The sequence below is a fragment of the Nerophis ophidion genome, linkage group LG29 (genome assembly GCF_033978795.1).
Source record: "Nerophis ophidion isolate RoL-2023_Sa linkage group LG29, RoL_Noph_v1.0, whole genome shotgun sequence".
Taxonomy (NCBI): Eukaryota; Metazoa; Chordata; class Actinopteri; order Syngnathiformes; family Syngnathidae; genus Nerophis; species Nerophis ophidion.
The window spans coordinates 12,373,511-12,398,637 of record NC_084639.1 but is presented as its reverse complement, the minus strand read 5'-3'; the positions used below and the strand labels follow the sequence as shown (position 1 = coordinate 12,398,637).

General features: G+C 39.6%; 1 long non-coding RNA gene across 1 annotated transcript in view; it reads right to left on the bottom strand.

The window, feature by feature from the left end:
• The window catches only part of LOC133546141 (uncharacterized), a 141,558-nt gene that overhangs the window by 73,517 nt on the left and 42,914 nt on the right, over nt 1–25,127 (bottom strand). Inside the window, exon 3 of the long non-coding RNA XR_009805000.1 lies at nt 12,181–12,283. This is a non-coding gene — a long non-coding RNA (uncharacterized LOC133546141). The remainder of the gene's footprint in view (nt 1–12,180; nt 12,284–25,127) is intronic.

The window sequence follows — 25,127 nt, the reverse complement described above, 5'->3', positions numbered from 1 at the left end:
CCATCCCAAGCGGAGGCGGATCAGCAGCGCAGAGATGTCCCCAGCCGATACACAGGCAAGCAGTACATGGCCACCGGATCGGACCGGACCCCCTCCACAAGGGAGAGTGGGACATAGAAGAAAAAGAAAATAAACGGCTGATCAACTGGTCTAAAAAGGGAGTCTATTTAAAGGCTAGAGTATACAAATGAGTTTTAAGGTGAGACTTAAATGCTTCTACTGAGGTGGCATCTCGAACTGTTACCGGGAGGGCATTCCAGAGTACTGGAGCCCGAACGGAAAATGCTCTATAGCCCGCAGACTTTTTTTGGGCTCTGGGAATCACTAATAAGCCGGAGTCCTTTGAACGCAGATTTCTTGCCGGGACATATGGTACAATACAATCAGCAAGATGGGATGGAGCTAGACCGTGTAGTATTTTATACGTAAGTAGTAAAACCTTAAAGTCACATCTTAAGTGCACAGGAAGCCAGTGCAGGTGTGCCAGTACAGGCGTAATGTGATCAAATTTTCTTGTTCTTGTCAAAAGTCTAGCAGCCGCATTTTGTACCAACTGTAATCTTTTAATGCTAGACATGGGGAGACCCGAAAATAATACGTTACAGTAATCGAGACGAGACGTAACAAACGCATGGATAATGATCTCAGCGTCTTTAGTGGACAGAATGGAGCGAATTTTTGCGATATTGCGGAGATGAAAGAAGGCCGTTTTAGTAACGCTTTTAATGTGTGCCTCAAAGGAGTGAGTTGGGTCAAAGATAATACCCAGATTCTTTACCGTGTCGCCTTGTTTAATTGTTTGGTTGTCAAATGTTAGAGTTGTATTATTAAATAAAGTTCGGTGTCTAGCAGGACCGATAATCAGCATTTCCGTTGTTTTGGCGTTGAGTTGCAAAAAGTTAGCGGACATCCATTGTTTAATTTCATTAAGACACGCCTCCAGCTGACTACAATCCGGCGTGTTGGTCAGCTTTAGGGGCATGTAGAGTTGGGTGTCATCAGCATAACAGTGAAAGCTAACACCGTATTTGCGTATGATGTCACCTAGCGGCAGCATGTAGATGCTGAAGAGTGCAGGGCCAAGGACCGAACCCTGGGGAACTCCACACGTTACCTTAACGTAGTCCGAGGTCACATTGTTATGGGACACACACTGCATCCTATCAGTAAGATAAGAGTTAAACCAAGACAGGGCTAAGTCTGACATACCAATTTGTGTTTTGATACGTTCTAATAAAATATTATGATCGACGGTATCGAAAGCAGCGCTAAGATCGAGGAGCAGCAACATAGATGACGCATCAGAATCCATCGTTAGCAATAGATCATTAGTCATTTTTGCGAGGGCTGTCTCCGTGGAGTGATTTGCCCTGAAACCGGATTGAAAGGTTTCACATAGATTGTTAGACGCTAAGTGTTCATTTAACTGCGCCGCAACAATTTTTTCGAGGATTTTTGAAATAAAGGGAAGGTGAGACACCGGTCGGTAGTTTACCATGAGGTCAGGATCGACATTAGGTCTTTTAAGAAGAGGATGAATAACCGCTTTTTTGAATGCTAGGGGAACAGTGCCCGAGGAGAGTGATAAGTTTATAATATTTAGCACTGATGGACCTAATAATACAAAAAGCTCCTTGATCAGTTTCCCAGGAAGAGGGTCAAGTAAACATGTTGTTTGTTTTATTCCATTTACACGTAACAATTCCTCTAATGTTATTTCCTCAAAACGAGAGAAACTATTTTGGATTGCAGTATCCGCCGTATATACAATCGTGTCAGTGTTACTATAATCCCGTTGTAGCTGGGACGCATTGTCTTTAATCTCCTTTCTAATGACTTCAATTTTCTTACTAAAGAATTGCATAAAGTCATCAGCTGAGTGGGTTGAGCTACTGGAAGGGGTCCCTTGTTGGGTTAGCGATGCTACCGTACTAAACAAAAATTTAGGATCGTTTTTATTACGGTGGATGAGATTTGAGTAATATTTAGCTTTAGCTAAGGTAAGCATGCGTTTATAAGTTATTAAACCATCACTCCATGCTTGATGGTGCACCTCAAGTTTAGTCGTGCGCCATTTGCGTTCCAGCTTTCTACATAATAATTTCTGAGCTCTAGTTTCTTCTGTAAACCACGGGGTGCGCTTTTTTGGAGCCTTTTTTAACTTTAGCGGTGCTATGTTATCAATGGTTTCGCGCAGGGCGTCGTTAAAGTTGTTAGTGAGGTTATCAATAGAGCCCACATACTTTGGGAATGGTGCCATTACCGAGGGCAGTAGGTCAGCAAGAGTTGTTGTTGTGGCCGTATTAATGTTGCGGCTGCTATAGCAGTTATTATTATTATTAGTTTGACGAACATGCGTCTGAACCTCGAATTTTATAAGGTAATGATCGGACAATACTTCAGTATACGGGAGTATCGTAACTTTGGAAACGGTGATACCCCTGGCAAGCACTAGGTCTATCGTATTACCGTTGCGATGCGTGGGTTCATTTATTATTTGTGTGAGACCACAGCTATCAATTATAGTCTGGAGCGCTACGCACGGTGGGTCCGATGGGGTATTCATATGGATATTAAAGTCCCCCATTATGATTATATTATCGGCGTGTGTCACTAGATCAGCAACGAACTCTGAGAATTCATTGATAAAGTCCGAATAGGGCCTGGGGTGCGGTAGATAACAGCCAGGTGTAGAGGCAGCGGTGTGACAGACCTCATAGTAAGCACCTCAAACGATTTGTATTTATTATTTGTTAGGACTAAGGTTAAAGTTTTCGTTGTATATTAGTGCGACCCCCCCACCCCTTTTAAGCGGACGGGCAATATGCGCATGTGTAAAGTTAGGAGGACATGCCTCATTTAGCGCAAAAAAGTTGTTTGGTTTAAGCCAGGTTTCGCTGAGACCGATGACGTTAAGATTGTTGTCTCTGATAATATCATTAACTAACAACGTTTTGGGAGACAATGATCTTATGTTTAAAAAACCTATATTATAGGTAGTGGGCTGTTTTAGGGAGTTTTTGATCAAATTATCCGTAGTAGCAATATTAATAATGTTGTGTTTATTATGCCCAGTGCATTTAGTATAATTACGACCGTATCTAGGAATTGATACGACGGGAATTTTCCGATTGTTTGATTGTTGCTTTGATAAACTGCACGCATCATGGTTAGCCACCTCAGTAACGGGGGTTTTCCGATTGTTTGTTTGTTGCTTTGATAAACTGCACGCATCATAGTTAGCCACCTCAGTAAAACACATGTCTAACTCTGAAACACTCAAAGCAGAAAAAACTTGTTCTAATTTAACTGACTCCTTACCCAGACCAGTAGTCTCGCATCCTTTATTTAAATCTGGCTGCAGGATGGAGGGAAGTGGTGTCCTGTGGGGATTAGCCTTCTGCTTTGTTTTTAGCCCCGCTCGGCATCCGCGTTTCCGATCACACCGCTGGCGTCTGCTCCGTAGACGGCCCCCGCTGCTACTAGACTCCCCTGCTTCACAGGCCGCTGGATGTACCCGCCGATGTATTCCCATGCTAGTTAGCAAGTCTAGCACGCAAGTGTCTATCAGTCCAAAACGGCCCGATATGTCCACATCCAGAAGTGTCTGGCGGTCGTACGTGATCACGGAGTGACCACGATGTGAGCCAGCCATGAAGTTTGTAGAATTGTCCGGTATTTCTGCCAAATGTTTCATCTTTAGCAGGAGTTCCGCGAGGACGCAGCCCGTCCGGGCGCCGCCATCTTATTAGTAGTAGTAGTAGTAAGTAAACAAACATCCATCCATCCATTTTCTACCGATTGTCCCCTTCGGGGTCGCCGGAGCCTACCTCAGCTGCATTCGGCGGATGGCGGGGTACACCCTGAACAAGTCGCCCCCTCATCGCAGGACCAGTAAACAAACAAAGGCTCCTAATTTGTGTGCTGACATATGCAGTAACATATTGTGTTATTTATTCTATTATTTAATCAGAATTATGAAGGACAAACGGTAGAAAAAATTAATTATTAATCTGCTTGTTCATTTACTGTTAATATCTACTTACTTTCTCTTTTAACATGTTCTATCTACACTTCTGTTAAAATGTAATAATCACTTATTCTTCTGTTGTTTGATACTTTACATTAGTTTTGAATGATACCACAAATTTGGGTATTGATCTGATACCAAGTAGTTACAGGGTCATTCATCGGTCATATTCAACGTCCTCGATGGGCTTCAAGCACACCTGTGAAGTTAAAACCCCTTTCAGGTGACTACCTCTTGAAACTCATCAAGAGAATGCCAAGAGTGTGCAAAGAAGTAATCAGAGCAAAGGGTGGCTATTTTGAAGAAACTACAATAGAAAACATGTTTTCAGTTATTTCACCTTTTTTTTGTTAAGTACATAACTCCACATGTGATCATTCATAGTTTTGATGCCTCCAGTGCCAATCTACAATGTAAATAGTCATGAAAATAAAGAAAGAGCATTGAATGAGGTGTGTCCAAATTGTTGGCCTGTACTGTATACATGTATGTGTGTATATATTATATATATATGATGGATTTATGATTAATATATTATATATTAAGAATATGTGAAAGTTGGAATCCTACCTAGTTTACTTCTGTGACAACCTTCTTAAAGTTTTGTTATCAATCAGAAATATCAAGGAGCTAAAATGCGGCAAACATGGAATTGTGTGAACAGTGTCTTAAATCTAATGTATTTTTGAATTTTATTACGATGTATGAAAATGTTCATAATATCCACAATGTTTAGCGAGCAGGTTGTATAATGTGTGACCATGTGAGTTCACCTTCATATTAGTTGCTTTTTTTTGTTTGTTTTTTTGCATCATGACTAGGGAAGGTTGTTTGAATCGCATCAAATAAGTCAATTGTGTTATTATCTCAGTAAATGTTCAAAGGTCATTGAACTTTTTATTGTATTATTTTGTGGATACAGGTTTAAGAAAATCAATTGAAAGAACATATCAAAGTTAAAGATCAATGTTACTCACATTGACCACAAGAGGGCAGCAAATATGTAGCATTAGGCAACGTCCTGGGATTTAAGGTTAATTTGAAAGCCCTCATGATGTCTCGCGGGGCCAAATTGAAGAGGCTGTCGGGCCACACTTTGCACACCACAGATTTAGGCCTACTATGCTACTGTATTTTGATGTCAGTCATTAAGGCTATGTCTACACTAAGCCGGATAACCCCTTAAACAAAAATTTTTTTAGCCTAAGCCCCGTTTCAGCCACACTAAAACAGCATTTAAGAATCCCCTCCTTGGATATTTTTTTTACACGGGTAAGTGCGCCATGTATTTCTTGAATCTCCGGCTGTTAGCTTTGTATGGACTCGTTGATCGTTTACAAACTGAGTTTGGAGAGGAAGTGACACCAGAAAGACCGCACCCCACACAGGCAGTGACGTCAGAAAGAACACGCCACAGCCAGCTTCATAATAAAGCGGTTTCGTAACTCTGAGCTAACCACTAGAAATACGGAAGCGAGTCATCCAGACATGCCCGTGTTTCTCATTCTGCTACATACACAGACGCTTGTGGAAATCACACATGGATACCTTAAGAGAAAGCGATTGCAGCTATTTGGGATACAACACTTCTCAGACGGCAAGAGAACTTTTGAATGTCCGGGTCAGCTGTGATTCTACTTACCGAAAAACTTTGTCCATTTGTCGAAGGAGAGACAACGAGAATACAGGCTCCCGTGGATGTGATAAAAAAGGCAGCGTGTGCTTTGTATTACCTGGCCGTCGATGGAACACTACGGAAAACAGCGATTGCTTTTAGACTGGCAAAGCAGACTGTATCAGTTATTGTCCGCCATGTAAGTCTCGGACTCAACATCTAGAGTGCGTTTCCCACTCTTTCTTATCGCTCCTTCTCACAGAGACATAAAAACAAGCGCACTTTCTTATATACATCACGAATGCAACGTAACACGCCCTACCCGAGCAGAGAGGTAGCGACATTGGTAACATTAGCTGTAATGCTAACGGTGCGTTGCGAGTGGCATTATGAGAGAGAGAAGGTGCGAATCTGGTAACAAATGGAGGAAGAAATTTATTCCCTAGAAAATCAAAATGGAGTGCATCGTCTGGCGGTGGTTTGGCTTCAAGCGGGAATATGTTGAACAATTATGCGGCAAAAGCGTTGCTACAAAAAGAAAAGAGCGCTGCAAATTTAGCATCATTTGAAAAGTCACCCACGAGAGAATGAAGAGTGCTTGAAACTGCATGTCAACATCTCCGTTCAGTGCCACACCTACAAAATGTCGAATCAAAAAAATTCCAGATCTGCACCTCAAGCGGTAATACGTTGAACAATTATGCGGCAAAAGTTTTGCTACAAAAAGAAAACAGCACTGCAAATTTAGCATCATTTGAAAAGTCACCCACGAGAGAATGAAGAGTGCTTGAAACTGCATTTCAACATCTCCGTTCAGTGCCACACCCACTAAATGACGAAGCAAAAAAATTCCAGATCTGCACCTTATGAAAAAAAATCAACAACACACGGAAATAACGGCCGCTGGAACTTACCACAGAACGAAGGACATACACTGTTTGGTTTCTTATTATGCAGCTCATTTTTATTTGACAGTTTTTGAAATATCTTCTGACATCATGCACAAAAGTGCACTTTACTTGTTTTTAACTATAGTAGTGGAATTTTGTACAAAAAGTGCACTTCAATTTAGTGGTGTTTTGATATGTCATCTTAGTGACATCATGCACAAAAGTGCAATTTATTTGTTTTTAACTATTATAGTGGCATTCTGTACAAAAAATTCATTTTAATTTAGTGTTGTTTCGATATGTTATCTTAGTGACATCATGCAAAAAAGTGCACTAATAGCTTGTTTTAAAATGTCTGACAATCTTGCCCTTTCTGTTTTGGAAATGACATGAATGTTTGTGCCACTGCTTAAAAACTGTTTAATAAATACAGTTTTGCTAAATTGACTTGTCAGAATTTCCCTCTGCATGAAAGTTTAAAATGAGCATATACTAATGCAGTATGACCAAGAATGTTTTAATGTAGACACATTGAATCATCATACTGCAGTGATTATATGCATAAAGTGTTCATTCAAGGCTAAGGCAAAATATCGAGATATATATCGTGTATCGTGACATGGCCCAAAAATATCGAGATATTAATAAAAAGCCATATCGCCCAGCTCTACTTTGTAGTCAATCAAATGTAAATGCGAGGTTTCTCAGTTCTGTCAATGAGTGCTCAAACTGTTCACTTTATAATCTTGACCTAATCTAAAGTCAATCAGCATTTTCAGTTGGCCTTAATCCAAAAGCCAATATATCCCTCTTAAACGGTTAATTGTCTAATTGATTAATTCCAGACGGTGAATGAAGGGGGCCTCCCTCTACTTCCAGCTCCCATGAGGGGAGGGAGGCCGTCCCCATTGTCCCCAACCCAAAACATCCACTAAGTGCGAACTGGCTTGTTGTGAAAAAGGAGTGATAACGAGGCTCAGTCAGTTTCACTCATGTGTGTCTCCTAATCTGTCCGTGGCTCTTGCTGGGATAAATTGTAAAAGGGGGGGTTAAGAGGTGCTTGGCTGGGGATGTCTGTGTTCAGGGTGGGTGACGGTGTTAGTCGCCGCCATCTGTTTCCCAGGTGGGAGTTGAGTAGAATGCAGAGGCATGAGGGGCGATGGACTGCCACTAGTGTAGAGCTGGGGAAATATTTTGACTCAGGGGCCACACAAAGAGAAAAAAAAATTGTCTCGGGGGGCCAGTGTGTATGTGTGTATGAAATGTATATACACATTTAACTGTAAAAATCTGCTGTACAGTACGTGTGTTTGGGTCCCTTTTTTTCAGGGACACTAATACCAAAAGTCACAATGTCCAATAGAATTCTAAAAATGTTATGACAGATCACCTCGAAAAAACAGAATGTAATTTTACAGTTTTTGAGTGAATGGGACACGCAAAATGTACATTAAAATAAAAAAAGTGGGATTTACAATAATAACTATGAACAATAAAACACTGAATACTAACAACTGGTGTTGTCCCAATACCAATATTTTGGTACCGGTACCAAAATCATTTTTGATACTTTTCAGTACTTTTCTAAATAAAGGGGACTCCAAAAAATGTCATTATTGGCTTTATTTTAACAAAAAAAAATCTTACGGTACATTAAACATATGTTTCTTATTGCAAGTTAGTCCTTAAACAAAATAATGAACATCTTTTAGTAGCAAGTAAGCAAACAAAGGCTCCTAATTTAGTCTGCTGACATATGCAGTAACATATTGTGTCATTTTCCATTCTATTATTTTGTCACAATTATTAAGGACAAGCGGTAGAAAATGGATTATTAATCTACTTGTTCATTGACTGTTAATATCTGCTTACTTTCTCTTTCAACATGTTCTATCTATACTTCTGTTAAAATGTAATAATCACTTATTCTTCTGTTGTTTGATATTTTACATTAGATTTGGATGATACCACAAATTTGGGTATCAATCAGATACCAAGTAGTTACAGGATCAATCAATCAATCAATGTTTATTTATATAGCCCTAAATCACAAATGTCTCAAATGACTGTACAAACCACTACGACTACAACATCCTCGGAAGAACCCACATAAGGGCAAGGAAAACTCACACCCAGTGGGCAAGGAGAATTCACATCCAGTGGGACGCCAGTGACAATGATGACTATGAGAAACCTTGGAGAGGACCTCAAATGTGGGCAACCCCCCCCCCCCCCCCTCTAGGGGACTGAAAGCAATGGATGTCGAGCGGGTCTAACATGATACTGTGAAAGTTCAATCCATAGCGGCTCCAACACAGCCGCGAGAGCTCAATTCAAAGGATCATACATTTGTTATGATCCGCTGCGCGGCTCCTATTCTGTTTGGGTTTTTCGGGTCAGTTGTGTTTTTCTGTTAGTGTTGGACTCTGTTTAGTTAGCTTATGCCAAATTGCATCCGTTCTCCCTTTTCTGTCTACACACTGTCTGCTTGTAAGTACCGTGGACCGGTACTTTTCAGAGGCAGTATAGTACCGAATATGATTCATTAGTATAGCCTGTACTATAATAATACCGGTATACCGTACAATCTTACTAAAAACATACAAACGTTGCTCCTCTTTTGCTTCTCAGACCAGCTCCTCGATAGTTGTAGATCTTTTATAATGAAGCAAAATAAAACAAAAATGTAAAAAGAAAACAGCAAAATATGCATGCAAAGTGTAATAAACACCTACAATATGATATATTATCATGTAAAAATCTGCTATGAAAACAAGCCCCGCCCACTCTGGTTTGTTCCTCGTCTGCTGTGACGTAGATTACAGTAATAACTTGTGTAACACTCAGAAGCGTGGATTTCGACCATTAAATTACTTTCTATAGTTCAAGACTTACAGTCATTTAAAAACAGCCCTGCACATCTTAATGGTGGTGACAGTTTTGTTGTTAAATGTCGAGAAAAATTATGTAGAACGTCCGGCGGGCCAGATTGAAAATCTTAATGGGCCGCATGTGGCCCGCGGGCCGTATTTTACTCAGGTCTGCACTAGTGTGAATGTGCAGCTGCAGTCAATCCTAAGACGCAAAATGTACTTCTCACTATTTGGCTCCAGCACCACACTTGTCTCCCTCACTGGTTTGCTCCACAATGCTCTGGTTTCAGACCCAACCCACAATGGTTAAAAAAAAAAAAAAAAAAAACAGGCTTCACGACACATCTTAAAACAAAACCCTGCCAAAAATTGGGAGCTTCAAATTTGATCTTTTTTTTTTTTTTTCAATGGTGAATAAGTTTATTTAGCATGACTCTAGGGATGATAAATGCTTTAAAATGTAATATCAGAAATTATCGGTATCGGTTTCACAAAGTAAAATGTATGACTTTTTAAAACCCCGCTGTGTACACGGACAAAGGGGGAAGTACAAAACGCCAATAAACCTTGGCACTGCCTTTGCGTGCCGGCTCAGTCACATAATATCTAAGGCTTTTCACTCACACAAATGAATGCATACTTGGTCAACAGCCATTCAGGTCACACTGAGGGTGACCGTATAAACAACTTTAACACTGTTACAAATATGCGCAACACTGTGAACCCACACCAAACAAGAATGACAAACACATTTCAGGAGAACATCCACACCGTAACACAACATAAACACAACAGAACAAATACCCAGAACCCCTTGCAGCACTAACTATTCCGGGACACTACAATCTACACCCCCGCTACCCCCTCCCCGCAACCACCCACTTCAACCTCCTCAAGCTCTCTCAGGGAGAGCATGTCCCAAATTCCAAGCTACTTTGTGACTTCAATAATAAATTTGGCAGTGCCATGTTGGCATTTTTTTCCATAACTTGAGTTGATTTATTTTGGAAAATCTTATTACATTGTTTAATGCATCCTGCGGGCATCACAACAAAGTTAGGCATAATAATGTGTTAATTCCACGACTGTATATATCGGTATCGGCTGATATCGGAATCGGTAATTAAGAGTTGGACAAGCCATTATCGGACATCTCTACACGACTCTAATGCTAGCACTGTAGCGCATGCAGTTATGTGAGTGATTTATGACATTTATTACAAGGGTCATTTTATCTTAAAGCAAATGTCAGACATTTTTTTTTATTGATAAACTATTTTTATACCTTTTTTTTTATTTTATTAAATCAAACTTGAATTCAATGTCATGCATATTTTGTACGAATAATAATTCATTGGAAAAAAAATCCTGCAAGATAACTATTTTTTTAACATAAAGTTGCACATGTTTTTGTCATCCCGCCCCCCCCCCCCCACCCCGACCCCATTTTTGTTTGTATTTAATTTATTAAAAGGTAAAAAAAAAACATTAAAATAAATCATGAATGAAAAGGAGCTGATAGAAGTTTGAAACGTATAATAACTGCCCCCTATACCCACAGTTACATTTGTGGTTCAATTCAGAATACCATTAAAGCAATGTTTTTTTCTTCATAGCAAACAACTAAATAAACAAATATTAAAACAACAATTTACTCCAAATTATATGAATTTGATTGCAGTTTGGAGAAATTTGCCATTACCATATTTTCCTGACCATAAGGCGCACTGGATTATAAGGCGCACCGCCGATGAATGGTCTATTTTTATCTTTTTTCATACATAAGGTGCACCGGATTATAAGGCGCATTAAAGGAGTCTTTTTTTTTTCTAAATGTAAAACACTTCCTTGTGGTCTACATAACATGTACATTTTTTTTGGTGAAAATGTTGCTTAGATTATGTTTTACAGATCATCTTCAAGCCGCTTTCTGACAGGATGCACCGTTTTGTGGGCGGTCTTATTTACGTGGCTCACCTTCGGCAGCGTCTTCTCCCCGCCATCCTTGTTGTAGCGGTGTAGCGTGCAAGGACGGGAGTGGAAGAAGTGTCAAAAGATGGAGCTAACTGTTTTAATGACATTCAGACTTAACTTCAATCAATAACAGAGCACAACACCACCCATGAAAAACCGTCCGACCGGGACTCTCTAATAACTAAAGTTCCTTGGGTGAATAATGTAAACTCACTACACCGGTATGTTTTAGCGCTTCCATGGCGAGTTTACTGACAGATATAAGTAAGAACTTTACAATAGTTTATATTAGAAATGGCAACAGTGGAGGATGAATGTCCCATAACAAGAAGATAGTGAAAAAGAAGAGGCTTTTCGACTATGTGTTGGCGCGGACTACAAAGGCGGATTTGCGCAATTTTTCAGGATTTATGCAGATCCCAAATACAGATCAGCAGGTACCAAAAGGTAAGAAAAGTTGCTTTTCCATGATATTGCGAAACAAAACGCCAGATAATACGTCTTACCTTATACACACACAATAATAATACTCCTATGTTGAAGCAATGAAGCTGTGTGGCTTCATAGTTTACCAAAGTCATACTAAAGCATTTTGATAGATTTTTGAGCGCCGTGTGTAATGTTCTATATTTTCAATGAATGGATATAAAATGTTGCTGTTGTTTACTTGAATCATATTGCCAACATAGTGCAGCCTAGACTTAAATCTTATGTTTGACTGCCTTCTACTGGTCACACTTATCATTACCATATAAAATAGCTTTGAGGGGGGAAAGTTCAACCAAACTTATTCCTTACATTAGGCGCACCGGGTTTGAAGTCATCAATCTGTCAATCCATTCCGTGTCCGGGCCAGGTAAGGTTCTCCGTGTTGAGTCAAATTAAGCCGCAGGCTCCACTTCTGGAAAAGAAAACGACAAAAAAAGATGATCTTTTAATTCTTTGGGGTTTCAATCGCCAAAACGTCAAAAAAGTTTTGCCCATGAAACCGTATCAAGTGCCAGCCTTAATTAGAAGTGAGATCCTCAGCTCCTTTAGCAGCAGAGAAGTCTCGTGATGGAGTGTGTGAAAATTATTGTTATTATGATGATGTGTGACAAGAAAACGCGAGAGCTCTCGTTGTTTATTTTTAATAATGGTCCGGAAAATACGGTATATACTTTTTAATGGCGGAGCAGGAAAGGACTAGGAATACGTTTGTGGTAATATTTCATTTGAATCTCTGTTTAATCTCTCATTAACGGACATTTTGGGCGTTTTAATACGTTACCGTGTTTTTGTACAAAGCTGATCAAGTAAACAATAGGGCTTCTTGGCAACAACACAACAATTAGCATTAGTCCTTTAGCTAAAAACACACAAATGGGCATTGCTAGACAAAACACTTCCAATATACTATTAGATCAGTGTTTTTCAACCGTTTTTGAGCCAAGGCACATTTTTTTTCATTGAAAAAATGCAGAGGCGCACAAGTTAAAAAATCAACTCGGTAGCCGATAGTGACAATAAAATGTAGTTCCTGCAATTGTTGGTTATGAATTGAAACCATAACCAAGCATGCATCACTATAGCTCTTGTCTCAAAGTAGGTGTACTGTCAAATAACACCGTGACTTATTTTGAGTTTTTTGGTGTTTTCCTTTGTGTAGCTTTTTAGTTCCTGTCTTGCGCTCCTATTTTGGTGGCCTTTCCTGTTTTGTTAGTATTTTCATGTTGCAGTTTCATGTCTTCATTTGAATGCTATTACCCGCACCCGCTTTGTTTTAACAACTTATACCATGACAACTTTTTTAAAAAGCCCTTTAAAAACAACCACAGTTGGAAAAACAAAGGGCTGTACACCACAAATAAATACAGGCAAAGGACAGACTGAAATATATAATTTAATATACATATTTACAGAACACTAGTGTGCCACGCCACAGTGGTTGAAAAATACTGTGTTATAGGATCTTTTGAGACTAAAACTAGTGGGTGCTGCACATCTAGTTTGGACTTTCCGGAATAAAATCAGTTTAGTTCAGTTTCAGTTTATTTCGAACATGCATACTACACAATGTCATGCATCACACAGTTCAGTTCCAGTCGTTTCATTACAGCACATCCGAAAAGAAGCAGAGCTTATTTAATCCTACCCATTTTCTTACCATAACAATTTTATCCAATTTCCTTGTTCTCTGTTACAGAACAGTGAACAGATAAACAATGAATAAATAATGTACTTTAGTAAACATCCATCCATATATCCATTTTCTACCGCTTGTCCCTTAGTCTATCCATCTATTTTACTACCGCTTATTCCTTTTGGGGCCGCGGGGGGCGCGAGTGCCAATCTAAACTACAATCGGGCGGAAGGCGGTGTACACCCTAGACAAGTCGCCACCTCATCACAGGGCGCTTGTCTCTTAATAAACACACAAATATTAAACACATAAATAATCTTTGTCTCAATAAAAAAAAAAGGGGGTGGGAAGGGAAGTGGTCACCATGGCAACAACATATACACAATTGAACTTTATTACAAGCTGATTGTGTTATGTTAAGGTCAAATGACTGCATATTGTTGCTTTAAAAATGCAATGGACTTGTGTTTGTTTGTGTTCTAACTTAAATATTTCTGCCCGTGGGAGTTTCCCATGCTCCCATCACGGACGTGGCGGCGGCAGTGTTTGGTGACACGGGCGCGTTAGCTGTGCACGCCGTATCGTTTTCTGTTTGCTTTTGTTAGCCAAACAACAAAGGAATGTTATAAGATCAGTGGGGTCTCATCAGTCAGCCTTTTTTTTTGTTTTGTTTTATGAGGACCCCACAAAGGCCCAAATCACTCTTCCTCGCTGTCTGTGCCATCACCCTGAGGAAAAGTCGGTGTGCCGTAAATCACCTTGGCAGCTGTGTGTGTGCTTCCTAGCGGCAGACTGCCCGCAGCCGCTGTCGCTTTATAGCGTGTTTTTGCGTCTCGTTCAGGCGCGAGATGGCGAGCGGACGACGGCGAAGACAGCCCGCAGTTATTACCCAGAACCTCCATCCAACCTTTGTCCAGCATCTGAACCTTGAGGAATTCAGCTAAGTCTTTTAGCGTGGAAAGTGGCGGCTTTGATGCATTCTTTGGTGTGCGTTAACGTGTGCGATTTGTGTACAATGCAGTGCTGTGTGTGAGGGACTCGGACTATGTGGACATTTTAAAAAACATATTCCACCTAATCACCATTAAGGAGGCTGTCAAGTGCAGGCCTACTATGTATACGCTTGTTTTTTAACAAGCAAATGCATTTACACAATGTAGTATTCTTGAACGCCACACTTACTAAAATATTTTTTTTGCCCTGATGTGGGATCTGAACTGAGGATGTTGTTGTGCCTTGTGCAGCCCTTTGAGACACATGTGATTTAGGGCTATATAAATAAACAGTGATTGATTATATTTGAAAGACATTAAAAAATTAAAAAGTTGGTCTGGCAAAAAAAACAAAAACAAACAAAGGTAAAAAGCGGTAACACTTAATACAATGGTCCTAAACATTAAAATGGATATTTAAATAAAAAAATGTGAATAAGTCAAAATTAAAAATACAAAAAAGCTTGACCAACAATTAAAAAAATAATAATAATGATCAAATATAAATATAAAGTAAATGCCACAATTGAATAGTGGCTTTATTTTGAATTTTTAAAAATATTTTAAATATGTACAAACCCCAAAACCAATGAAGTTGGCACATTGTGTAAATGGTAAATAAAAACAGAACACAATGATTTGCAAATCCTTTCCCACTTACATTCAATTGAATAGACTGCAAAGACAAGATATTTAACGTTCGAACTGGAAATATTCGGCTTTTTTTTTTTGCAAATATTAACTCATTTTGAATTTGATGGCTGCAGCATATTTAAAAAAGCTGGCACAAGTGGCAAAAAAGACTGAGAAAGTTGAGGAATGCTCATCAAACACTAATTTGGAACATCCCACAGGTGAACAGGCTAATTGGGAACAGGTGGGTGTGGGTATAAAAGCAGCTTCTATGAAATGCTCAGTCATTCACAAACAAGGAGGGTCACCACTTTGTCAACAAATACGTGAGCAAATTTTCCAACAGTTTAAAGGCCTACTGAAACCCACTACTACCCACCACGCAGTCTGATAGTTTATATATCAATGATGAAATATTAACATTGCGACACATGCCAATACGGCCGGTTTAGTTTACTATAATGCAATTTTAAATTTCCCGGGAGTTTTGTCTTGATTGTGTAATGATGACGTGTACGCGAGACGTCACGGGTATTTAGGAAATATGAGCGCTGCGCATACACACACCTAAAAGTCGTCTGCTTTAACGGCATAATTACACAGTATTTTGGACATCTGTGTTGCTGAATCTTTTGCAATTTGTTCAATTAATATTGGAGAAGTCACAGTAGAAAGATGGAGTTGGGACCCGTGGACACACCCCTGTGACTATCAGGTACTATTAAACTCACTAAAACACTAGCAACACAATAGGAAGATAAGGTATTTCACAGAATTATCCTAGTAAATGTGTTTAAAAACATCTGAATCCGTCCCAATGCAATCGCGTTTTTTTTGTGTGTTTTTTTTCCTAGTCCGTCGCTATCAATATCCTCAAACACGAATCTTTCATCCTGCTCAAATTAATGGAGGAATTATCGTTTTCTCGGTCCGAATAGCTCTTTTTGTTGGAGGCTCCCATTAAAATCAATGTGAATATATGAGGAGCCCCCACACTTGTGACATCATCGTCTGCGACTTCCGGTAGAGGCAGGGCTTTTCTCTTAACACCGAAAGTTGCAAACTTTATCGTGGATGTTCTCTACTAAATCCTTTCAGCAAAAATATGGCAATATCGCGAAATGATCAAGTATGACACATAGAATGGACCTGCTATCCCCGTTTGAATAAGAAAATCTCATTTCAGTAGGCCTTTAAGAACAACATTTCTCAATTAGTTATTGCAAGGAATTTAAGGATTTCACCATCAACGGTCGGTAGTATCATCAAAAGGTTCAGAGAATCTGGAGAAATCACTGCACGTAAGCGATGATATTACGGACCTTGGCGACATCAGTGTGTAAAGGATATCACTACATAGGCTCCGGAACACTTCAGAAAACCACTGTCAGTAACTACAGTTGGTCGCTACATCTGTAAGTGCAAGTTAAAACTCTACTATGCAAAGCGAAAGCCGTTTATCAACAACACTCAGAAACGCAGTCGGCTTTACTGGGCCCAAGCTCATCTAAGATGGACTGATGCAAAGTGGAAAAATGTTCTGTGGTCTGACAAGTCCACATTTCAAATTGTTTTTGGAAACTGTGGCCGTCGTGTCCTCCGGACCAAAGAGGAAAAGAACCATCCGGATTGTTATAGGCGCAAAGTTGAAAAGCCAGCATCTGTGATGGTATGGGGGTGTATTAAATGATAAATGGGTTGTACTTGTATACTGCTTTTATACCTTCTACCGTATTGACGCCCCTGCTTAATTCTGTAGTCCAGACCTGTCTCCCACTGAAAATGCGTGCCGCATTATGAAGATTAAAAAAAGACAACGGAGACCCCGGACTGTTGAACAACTTAAGCTGTACATCAATCAAGACTGGGAAAGAATTCCACCTGAAAAGCTTCAAAAATTGGTCTCCTTAGTTCCCAAACGTTTACAGAGTGTTGTTAAAAGGAAAGGCCATGTAACACAGTGGTAAAAATGCTGCTGTGCCAACTTTTTTTTTGCAATGTGTTGCTGCCGTTAAATTGATTGCCGCAAAAAATATTTAAAATGTTTTTGCAGTCCATTCAATTTAATATAAGTTGAAAATGATTTGCAAATTTTACCATTTACACAATGTGCCAACTTCACTGGTTTTAGGTTTTGCAGATAAAAAATAATGAATAGTATTGTCTGGCCAAAAAAATAACAATAAATGTAACAACATGGAACACTTAAGTGTAAATAAAATTAGACAAAAACGTAAGATAAATCCAAAAATAAAAGTACGACAACAAAAAAAGTCAACATGAAGTAATATTTGCAAAAAAAACCTTAAGGGACTATGAAAAATAAATAAATACAAATAATAAATAGGAATTTAAAGAAATAAACCAATACAAGTGTGAATGTAAAAATAAATACAGATAGAAAACTAATATAAATTAGACTAGAAATAATAAGTATTACAATATTATGAAATATATATTTCAATGAAATAAATAAATATACAAAACAATATATATTTTTAATAATACTGGAAGTGGCTAAAAATACAAGTGAATTCAACAAAACCATTTAAAATAAATTAATTAGTTTAAAACATTTTAAAATAGGTTCAGACATACAAAAGTAATTATAAGTTTCAAAAAATGTTGGGGGTTAATAGAAATACAAATATATAATTTAAAAAATGATAGTTATACTGAGGCCCTGTGATGAGGTGGCGACTTATCCAGGGTAAGCCCCGCCTTCCGCCCGATTGTAGCTGAGATAAGCACCAGCGCCCCCCCCGACCCCAAAGTGAATAAGCGGTAGAAATGGATGGACGAATGGAATTATACTGAGTCCAGCAAAAAACAAGTCATACTCAAATTTAAAAAAAAAAACACGCTCAACACATTGACTGTCGGATATTTAAAACTTTAACTTCTGGCACACTGTGCTTCATGTGGGTCATGATAAGCACATTTTGAGGGTTTATTCTACTATTGTTTTGTTTTAATGCCAGTCGACATTTAGACAAAAAGCTCTGGTTTCCATGTTTGCACTAATCCAAAAACATGCAACAGGAAAAAAGAAGGTTTAGGATTATTTCTCCCTGATGCCCTTTTTGTGTCGGAAAAAAAAACAAAAAAAAACGAAAGAGGTGTTGATTGACAGCTGAGCTCCCGGACCCGACTGAGCCAGGGTTCAATGCGGATGCCTGGCTAATGAGGTCGACCGCAGGGATTATAATCAGGCAGGGAATATTAGCGTTCTCGCGTGTCACTCAGAAACCAGGAAAAACACACCCTTGTTGGAGTTTTTTTAAGTCTTTTTTTGCAGCTTCCCACTTGGTTTGGTGTTTAGCGAAGGAGGGTGCCGACAGAACACTCACTTCACCTGAAGTCTGACTAAAGATGTTTATAGCTAAACATACTTCACTACACACCGTAGCTCACCGGCGTCACAATGTAAACAAACGCCACTGGAGGATCTACACCTGAAATCCACTGTAATGATACCAAGTACAGGAGTGTACTGTATCTAGTTGATACTACTATAATTACGTCGATATTTTTTGGCATCACAAAATCTTCTTTTGTGTTTTTTAAATGTATATTATGTTTATAAACTCAGGAAATACAGTATGTCCCTGGACACATGAGGACTTTGAATATAACCAATGTATAATCCTGTAACGACTTGGTATCGGATTAATACCCATATTTGTGGAATCATCCATAACTAATGTAAAGTATCAAACAACATAAGAATAAGTGATTATTACATTTTAACAGAAGTATAGATAGAACATGTAAGAAAGTAAGCAGACATTAACAGTGAGTGAACAAGTAGATTAATAATTCATTTTCTACCACTTGTCCTTAAAAATGTTGACAAAATAATAGAATGATAAGACACACAATATGTTACTGCATATGTCAGCAGCTAAAAGACAAGTCTGGTATTTTCACTATTTTAATTAAGGACAAACTTACATTAAGAAAAATGTTTTTTTGTACCCCAAGATTTTTTGTTAAAATAAAATCAATAATGCAATTTTTTGTGGTCCCCTTTATTTAAAAAAGTACCGAAAAGTATAAAAATACATTTTGGTACCGGTACCAAAATATTGGTATCGGAAAAACACTATGTCAAAGTAATGTTTATGTTTTTTAGCGTAGTGGCAGGCAAAATCAGCCACTACTTAAAAAAGCGGCCTCGCAAAGAAGGAAAGTCAAGAGTCCAGGTGAAACAGGGCAGAGAAATTAACCTAACAGGCAGTTAAAATGTAATAATTCATGGCGGTGACAACATGTGGAAAGTTTTGTCCACAAAGTGCTTGAAGGCTGCTTCAAAATCATTTATGAGTGTCTCAAGCAAAAGTGGCCCAGCCACACAAGCTATGAGCCCATCATTCTGATGTGTCCTCTATGTTGCCGCTTCTTGATCTTAGCGCTGCTTTCGATACAGTCGATCATATTTGATTAGAGCATATCAAAACGAGTATTTTCAAGCATATTCAAGTACCATGAATTAATTAACGTGGACCCCGACTTAAACAAGTTGAAAAACGTAGTTGGGTGTTACCATTTAGTGGTCAATTGTACGGAATATGTACTGTACTGTGCAATCTACTAATAAAAGTTTCAATCAATCAAAAAAAAAAGTATCGGTACGTCAGACTTAGCCTTGTCTTGGTTTAACTGTTATCTTACTGACAGAATGCAGTGTGTCTCCCTGAACAATGTGACATCGGACTATGTTAAGGTAACGTGTAGAGTTCCCCAGGGTTCGGTTCTTGGCCCCACATTCTCCATTACCTACATGCTGCCGCCAGGCGACATCATATTCCAATACGGTGTTAGCTTTCACTGTTATGCTGATGACACCCAACTCTACATGCCCCTAAAGCTGACCAACACGCCGGATTGTAGTCAGCTGGAGGTGTGTCTTAATGAAATTAAACAATGGATGTCCGCTAACTTTTTGCAACTCAACGCCAAGAAAACGGAAATGATGATTATCGGTCCTGCTAGACACCGACATCTATTTAATAATACCACCTTAACATTTGACAACCAAGCAATTAAACAAGGCGACTCGGTAAAGAATCTGGGTATTATCTTCGACCCAACTCTCTTGTTTGGGTCACCCGTTAAGAGTGTTACTAAAACGCCCTTCTCTCATCTCCGTAATATCGCTAAAATCATTATTCATGCGTTCGTTACGTCTCGATTACTGTAATGTCTTATTTCCGGGTCTCCCTATGTCTAGCATTAAAAGATTACAGTTGGTACAAAATGCAGCTGCTAGACTTTTGACAAGAACAAGAAAGTTTGATCACATTACGCCTGTACTGGCTCACCTGCACTGGCTTCCTGTGCACTTAAGATGTGACTTTAAGGTTTTACTACTTACGTATAAAATACTACACGGTCTAGCTCCATCCTATCTTGCTGAGTGTATTGTAGCATATGTCCCGGCAAGAAATCTGCGTTGAAAGAACTCCGGCTTATTAGTGATTCCCAGAGCCTAAATAAGTCTGCGGGCTATAGAGCGTTTTCTATTCGGGCTCCAGTACTCTAGAACGCCCTCCCGGTAACAGTTGGAGATGCTACCTCAGTAAAAGCATACTCAAACCTTTAAATAGACCCCTTTTTTAGACCAGTTGATCTGCCGTTTTCTCCTCTGACCCCCTCTCCCTTGTGAGGAGGGGGCACAGTTCATGGATGAAGTGCTGGCTGTCCAGAGGCAGGACCCGGGGGTGGACCGCTCGCCTGTGCATCGGTTGGGGACATCTCTGCGCTGCTGACCTGTCTCCACTCGGGATGGGCTCCTGCTGGCCCCACTATGGACTGGACTCTCACTATTATGTTAGATCCACTAAGGACTGGACTTTCACAATATTATGTTAGACCCAATCGACGTCCATTACATCCGGTCTCCTCTAGGGGGTTACGTGGGGGTCACCCACATCTGCGGTCCTCTCCAAGGTTTCTTATCGTCATTCACATTGACGTCCCACTGGGTTGTGACTTTTTCCTTGCACTTTTGTGGGTTCTGTTCCGAGGATGTCGCTGTGGCTGTGCAGCCCTTTGAGACACTTGTGATTTAGGGCTATAAAAATAAACATTGATTGATCATTCTCTTATGCAAGCACTTAGGCCACAGGTATGAAACTGAAGGCCAGGGGGCTAGATCTGGTCTGTAACCATCATTTTATTCGGCCAGGAAACACCTGGAAATGAAATGTGTCAATAAAGTACTTCATATTTTCTCACTAAGGTAATGGATTTTTTCTGGCCAAATGAAAAAAACACATGTACTGTTTGAAATTGTACGCCTTTTAAACTTTAAATGCATCCAATATTGTAAAACAAATATTACAGTATATTTAACTTTCCAAACATTTTTTGTCTGAATAAAAATAAATACTCTGCTTGACTTACGATTTTACAGAAAACTACCAATCAAATTTATAAAAATGAAAATACATTTTACAGTGTTCTTTACAGCATACATTGATAAAAACTACCATTTTTTGCGTAAAAATTCTGGCGAATGGTCATTATTGTACCACCTGTGCCTCAATTTGAGCCAGGAAAAACCCTGTAAATGCTTGATATCCTCTTACAGCTCAGTTTCTAAACGGTGCTTGAAAGACTCGACATTCATTTTTCTTGTAAAGACAAATGTTCGACGAGGTCATTGTGACTGGCGACGGTCAATTTAGTCGCGAGTTATGGTGGGAAATCCCAGCGTAGGTCCAATTCCGAGCCCCCGGTAAACACAAAGGGCGCTAGAAAAGGTACAAATTATGTCCTGTCAGCATTTTGCCTGTAAAATGTGTCTTTGTGTCTTTAACCTCGCGACAATCAGTCAGAGGAAAGGTGTGGGCCTATTAATCGCCATCACATAGAATGCGCCTCCTTCCAGCTCGGAGCAGTTTAAAGAGCGAAAACAGGGAACGAGATGAGAGATTGAAAGGAAAACATTGGGGGGGGGGTTTACACACTGGAGAGGCGGTGTGACATATGGAAGCCATCAAAGGCCGGGACTCCCGTCTGTGGCCTGCTGGCACCCGGCATCCGCCGCGCTGGACGGGACTAATCCAGGAGAAAAGATGCATGCAACTTGCAATAAGAAGAGGTGAGGATGTGAAAGAGTGTGCAAGAGGGAGGAGAAAACAGGTGCCTGGCAGCTCAGAGGAGGTCCAACTGGGCTTCAGTGGGGCTCAGTTCTCAAGTGGAACATCCTCACGTCAGCGAGTGTACAGTCGTGGTCAAAAGTTGACATACATTTGTAAAGAACTTAATGTCATGGCTGTCTTGAGTTTCCAACAATTTGTACAACTCTTATTTTTTTGTGATTGGAGCACATACTTGTTGGTCACAAAAAAAAGTGAAGTTTGGTTCTTTTATGAATTTATTATGGGTCCACTGAATATGTGAGCAAATCTGCTGGGTCAAAAGTATACATACAGCAATGTTAATATTTGCTTACATGTCTCTTGGCAGGTTTCACTGCAATAAGGCATATTTGGTAGCCATCCACAAGCTTTTGGTTGAATTTTTGACCACTCCTCTTGAAAAAAATTGGTGCAGTTCAGCTAAATGTGTTGGTTTCCTGTCACAGACTTGTTTCTTCAGCATTGTCCGCACGTTTAAGTCAGGACTTGGGGAAGGCCATTCTAAAACCTTCATTCTAGCCTGATTTAGCCATTCCTTTACCACTTTTGGCGTGTGTTTGGGGTCATTGTCCTGTTGGAACACCCAACTGCGCCCAAGACCCAACCTCCGGGCTGATGATTTCAGGTTGTCCTGAAGAATATGGAGGTAATCCTCCTTTTTCGTTGTCCCATTAACTCTCTGTAAAGCACCAGTTCCATTGGCAGCAAAACCGGCCTAGAATACAATACTGCCACCACCATGCTTGACGGTAGGTTGGTGTTCCTGGGATTAAAGGCCTCACCTTTTCTCCTCCAGACATATTGCTGGGTAATGTGGCCAAACAGCTCCATTTTTGTTTCATCTGACATCACATGGACCAAGATAAGACCTTCTGGAGAAAAGTTCTGTGGTCAGAAGAAACAAAAATGGAGCTGTTTGGCCACAATACCCAGCAATATGTTTGGGGGAGAAAAGGTGAAGCCTTTAATCCCAGGAACACCATGAAATTATTGGAAACTCAAGACAGCGATGACATGATGTTCTTTACAAGTGTATGTAAACTTTTGATCATGACTATACATACAAATAAAGAATGTGGGCTTTACAATATTAAAGGCCTACTGAAACCCACTACTACCGACCACGCAGTCTGATAGTTTATATACCAATGATGAAATATTAACATTGCAACACATGCCAATACGGCTTTTTTAGTTTACTAAATTACAATTTTAAATTTCCCAGGAGTTTCGTCTTGGAAACGTTGTGTAATGACGACGTGTACGCAGGACGTCACGCATTTTTAGGAAGCATGAGCGCTACGCACACACTCAGCTAAAAGTCATCTGCTTTAACGGCATAATTACACAGTATTTTGGAGATCTGTGTTGCTGAATCTTTTGCAATTTGTTCAATTAATATTGGAGAAGTCACAGTGGAAAATGGAGGTGGGAAGCTTTATCCTTTAGCCACACAAACACACGGTGATTTCTTGTTTAAAATTCCTGAAGGTGAAAATTTACTATGGATCACAGCGCGGTCAAGCGAACATGAATCAAGACGGAATGTCCACCAGCAGCTTTCGGTGAGAAAATTGTGGTTAAAAAGTCAGTTCTTACCGGAAAAAAGCTGAGCTTGTGCCGTCCATAGCTGCAGTCGACTCCCCTGAGACATTGGCGTCAACACCCGGCCGTGGAGACAGCCTTCCGACTATCAGGTACTATTTAACTCACTAAAACACTAGCAACACAATAGAAAGATAAGGGATTTCCCAGAATTATCCTAGTAAATGTGTTTAAAAACATCGGAATACGTCCCAATGCTATCGCGGTTTTTTTTTTAATTGTTTTTTTTTTTTTTCTACTCCGTAGAAACACAAATCTTTCGTCCTCACTCAAATTAATGGGGAAATTGTCGTTTTCTCGGTCCGAATAACTGTTTTTGTTGGAGACTCCCATTAAAATCAATGTGAATATGTGAGGAACCCCCACACTTGCGAATTCATCGTCTGCGATTTCCAGTAAAGGCGAGGCTTTTTCAGGAAGTACCAAAAGTGGCGAACTTTATCGTGGATGTTCTCTACTAAATCCTTTCAGCAAAAATATGGCAATATCGCAAAATGATCAAGTATGACACATAGAATGGACCTGCTATTCCCGTTTGAATAAGAAAATCTCATTTCAGTAGGCCTTTAAGTAGAGTATGAACGATAAAACACTGAATATTGAAAACATGGGAATGTCACGCCCACTCTCATACATTTCATATATCACTAGGCTTTGGTACTTTGTTGTAAAAAATATCTTTCCGTGTCTGTCCCTGACACCCACATTTCAGGCTGGCTCCTCTGGAAACACTCTGTAGAAACACTCCCCACCCACACTGCTTGGCGCCTCATCTGAGCTGCTGTGATTTAGATTACCGTAGTAACTAATTAGATTACTATAGTAACTAGTATACCATGCAAAAGCGCATATTCCAGCCATAGAAGTACTTTGTATAATTGAAGACTTTTGGTAATTTGAAAACATAACTGCACATCATCATGGCAGCTGCAGTTTCCATCTTAAAGATCTAAAAAAATTATTTGAGAATGTCCGGAGGGCTGGATTGAAAATCTTAACGGGCCGCATGTGGCCTTCGGGCCTTAATTTGCCCAGGTCTGATCTACATCAACAATATGATTTGCCTGAGTGGATGGAAAGGACAGATTAGAAAGAAAAAAAATATATATATATATATTTTTTTAATCGATTAAGAATTGTTACAAATATATAACCGTGATTTATTTAAAAATTGTATTCACTTTTTGACACCCCTTGTGATTAGACTTAGACAAACTTTATTGATCCATAAGGGAAATTGTTCCA